Consider the following 3,513-nt stretch of genomic DNA (forward strand, 5'->3'; position numbering starts at 1 on the left):
TGATTGAAATTTGTTAGGGTTTCGACTTGATGGAAATTTTTTAGGGTTTCGGTATGTTCTACTTGTGTTCTATCTATATGTGTAATATTTTCATGCATAAATATATATAAAATTGTGTGCTATTATGAGTATGTGTTCCCTTCTTCTTCCCTTTGATTCTATTCTTCCTCTGATCCTGAATCTTGATGACATGCTGAGAAATGACCTCATTTTTCCCAAAACTTTTCTTACTTTTAAATATCGAGTTATCAACTTTAATTCAGTTCTGCAATGTGTATATTTATAATGATGAAACGCATTTTCTATAAACTGACATATCAAAAGAATAAATTATTTATGGTATCTAAATAATTAAACATTTCCAACTAGATGCAAGTTTACTTGAAAGATTTTTGTCTTCTTGTTTCGGTATCCTTTACGATTTTTCTTAGAAGCAAAGCAGCATATTTGAACTGCTTTGGTTAAAAAATTACGCCAACATTTCTTATCTAAATTCATATAGTTGTTTAACCTAACAAGTAAAGATGAGACAACATAAATCTATAATTGGCCGAATACGTTTAACATAAGAGAGAAGCTACAAGCAGGTCGAGTGGGTATCCCATTTTTACACTTGCCAATGATGCGTTGCCACGTAAGAGGTTCAGAAAACTACATTCTACACCTGCATGCATGATAAAGAAATTTCACTACATCTTCCCCCACCCCGACTCTTGCTCTCCCCCTACACCTCGTCGCCTGCACTCCCCCCCACCCTTTGCTCTCTTTCTCTCTTTCTCTCTAAAATATGATTTCGTTGCAAGAATATATTCGGTTCTCTCCCTCCCTCCCTCTCCTCCAATTGTTGCCCCCCTCGTTGAAAAATCTATGGCCATCGAGGGGTAGGTGAGGGTACTAACTCAGCTTGGAGAGCTTCTGCGTTTCTAACAATTGCTTGCTCTGCTCTCCACCGGTTTTGGCTGTCGGTGTTGTGGTTGCTGCTGGTGCCTTGGCTTTCCATTTGAGCACCAACTGCTCAGAGACGAGAGGCTTTTGAGGTTTTATTCTTTTTGTACTCTGATTTTGTTGCCTTTTAATTTCTATTTGGGTCCTGAGAGAAAGAGGTGGACGATTTCTATTTGGCTACTGAGAAAATATAAAATCTTCTTGTGCTACTGTGACTACCTTTGTTGTAGTTGTATTTGTTGTTTTCCCTTTTCTACGACTGACATTTAGTCTCACTCATAGAAATAAAATTATGTAGGATTTGATTCACACTTTTTATTTGAGTTCTAAACCCTGTACATCCCATGATCAATTTGTGATGTGGATTTTTGCTTTTTGGATTTTTGGCTTGCAAAATTATATACATATGTAATGACCTCTTGATGTAACTCAGTTGTAACTTATTGCAGTTTTTTATTGCAATCCTGCAAGCAGTATTTCGTTAATTGCTTTGGTTGAATCATTCTCACAGTTTTCTACTAACAAGATGCCTCAGAACAATTTCTATTAAAATGTTTCACCTCTTATTGTAGGGGTGTTGGGGAGAGAAAGAAATGAAGAGGGGGAAAGGAAACCGACGCTGGGAGAGGAGAAAGGAGCGAGGATACTGCACGAGAGAGAAGTGAGAGAAATGATTTTTTTCTTTTTTATCATGCATGCGGGTGTAGAATGGAGTTTCCTATACCTTCTACATGGCAACACATCATTGGCGTGTGTAAAAATTGGGAATGCACCCGTCTGCCCATGAGTTTTTTCCTTAACATAATTAGGCATTGGTAAAGTTAGTCTAATAAGACGAGTTGAGTTGATGGCACCGTATTAATATCTAGATAGTAATATCTACATTATCTTACAAATCATAATGCTATTACTATTAAATTTAATAGGAGGGTGGGGCTCTGTTTTTGAATAATTACCGAATCTGGTACTTGAAGGTCCCAAAGGAGCAGAGGCACCTTGACAATACACCTTTGAGATTTATTTAATTAATCTAATGTGAGAGAGAGAGCTAGGCCCCACCTATAATGCTCATTTTCCCCTTATGTTCACGTGAAATTCATCAGAATATTTATTTTATAATCGATCATTATTTTAAAATTAAATTTTAACATGGGATGTGAATACAATTTTAACATGTTTGTGAATGTTCATTTGCAATGTGTGTTTGTGAAGAGAAATTCTATTTACAGTCTCCAAGAGGGGACTGCATGTGCAGGCACATTATTAAATGAGAGAAAACATCATTTTAGGAGGGATAGTTTTGTAATTTTAAAAATTTTTAAAGCTAAAATGACCTAGGCTTGCATTGCAGTCCCCAAATGGGGACTGTACCTAGCATTGCTCGTTGGTGAATGTTTGTAATGCATGTTTGTGATTGTTCATTTGTAATGCATTTTGTGAATGTTTGTAATGCATGTTTGTCATTGTTCATTTGTAATGCATGGAACTTGGTTGGATGTTTATTGTTTGGTATGTTTACTATAATTTCAGATTTCTTGTCATTGTTGAGTTCATGGAACATCTGGCAGATTCTAGTACGAGTTCCCCTACCCAGGGTACCCCTACCCCTAATCCTACCTTTGTCCCAACACCTTGCCTCGCCCCTAAGCCTACCAAGAAATCAGCTTCCATAGTTTGGTCTCACATCACCAAACTAGAGGGTGATGATCCCAATAACCCCCAAGTAAAGTGTAACCACTGTGGTAAAATTTATGGATGCCACTATAGGAAATATGGTACCTCACAATTAAAGGTGTACTTAGAAGAACAATGCAAAAAAAAAAAAAAAAAAAAAAAAAAAATCCAATATTAAGATCATTGCAAGAGAAGAGCCAATCTAGACTAGAGATTGTACTTAAAAAAAGGCGGATGGGAGTAGTGGGGGTGCAACATTGAAGGGGTATACTAAGTATGATCCCGATGAATGTAGGAGACACCTGGCTAGTATGATCATTATGGACAAACTACATTTTCAAGTTGTTGATGAGAAATGGTTCCAAGCATATTCTCACTACTTGGAATCAAAGTTTAATCTTCCTTCTCGTCACACAGTGGCGAAGGATGTGAAAAAAAATTATTGGTTTGAAAAAGGGAAATTGATGGGTCAATTGAGGGGTCAATTTGTTTGTCTCACCACTAATATTTGGACATTGGTCCAAAATTATAATTATATGTTTTTGATTGTGCATTTTGTTGATTGTGATTGGATATTGCACAAGAAAATTATAAAATTTTGTCAAATCAACGATAAAAAAGGTGAGACAATTGGGAGGGCCTTGGAGGCCGCAATAAAGAAGTGGGGGGTTGACACGAGTTGTTACAGTCACAGTTGATAATATCTCGTCTAACGATGTCACATTGGGACATCTTAAAACCTATTTTAGAGAAGCAAATAAGACAATCTTGGGTGGTGAGTGTTTGCATGTGAAATATGCGACATATATTCAGAATCTTATTATCACTAATGGTTTGAAGGATCTTCATGACTCGATTGCTCAGGTTAGTACTGCTGTGAGATGGGTGAGATCT

The 3,513-nt window shown here is 36.7% G+C and overlaps 1 long non-coding RNA gene across 1 annotated transcript; it reads left to right on the top strand.

Annotated features, from left to right (window-relative positions):
- Positions 1 to 722: 722 nt before the first annotated feature.
- On the top strand, positions 723 to 2,027 carry LOC121259431. The gene is made up of 2 exons (XR_005939586.1): positions 723 to 1,037; positions 1,518 to 2,027. It is a non-coding gene; the product is annotated as an uncharacterized LOC121259431 (long non-coding RNA).
- The last annotated feature ends 1,486 nt before the right edge of the window (positions 2,028 to 3,513 follow it).

This window comes from Juglans microcarpa x Juglans regia, chromosome 4D, assembly GCF_004785595.1.
Source record: "Juglans microcarpa x Juglans regia isolate MS1-56 chromosome 4D, Jm3101_v1.0, whole genome shotgun sequence".
NCBI lineage: Eukaryota > Viridiplantae > Streptophyta > Magnoliopsida > Fagales > Juglandaceae > Juglans > Juglans microcarpa x Juglans regia.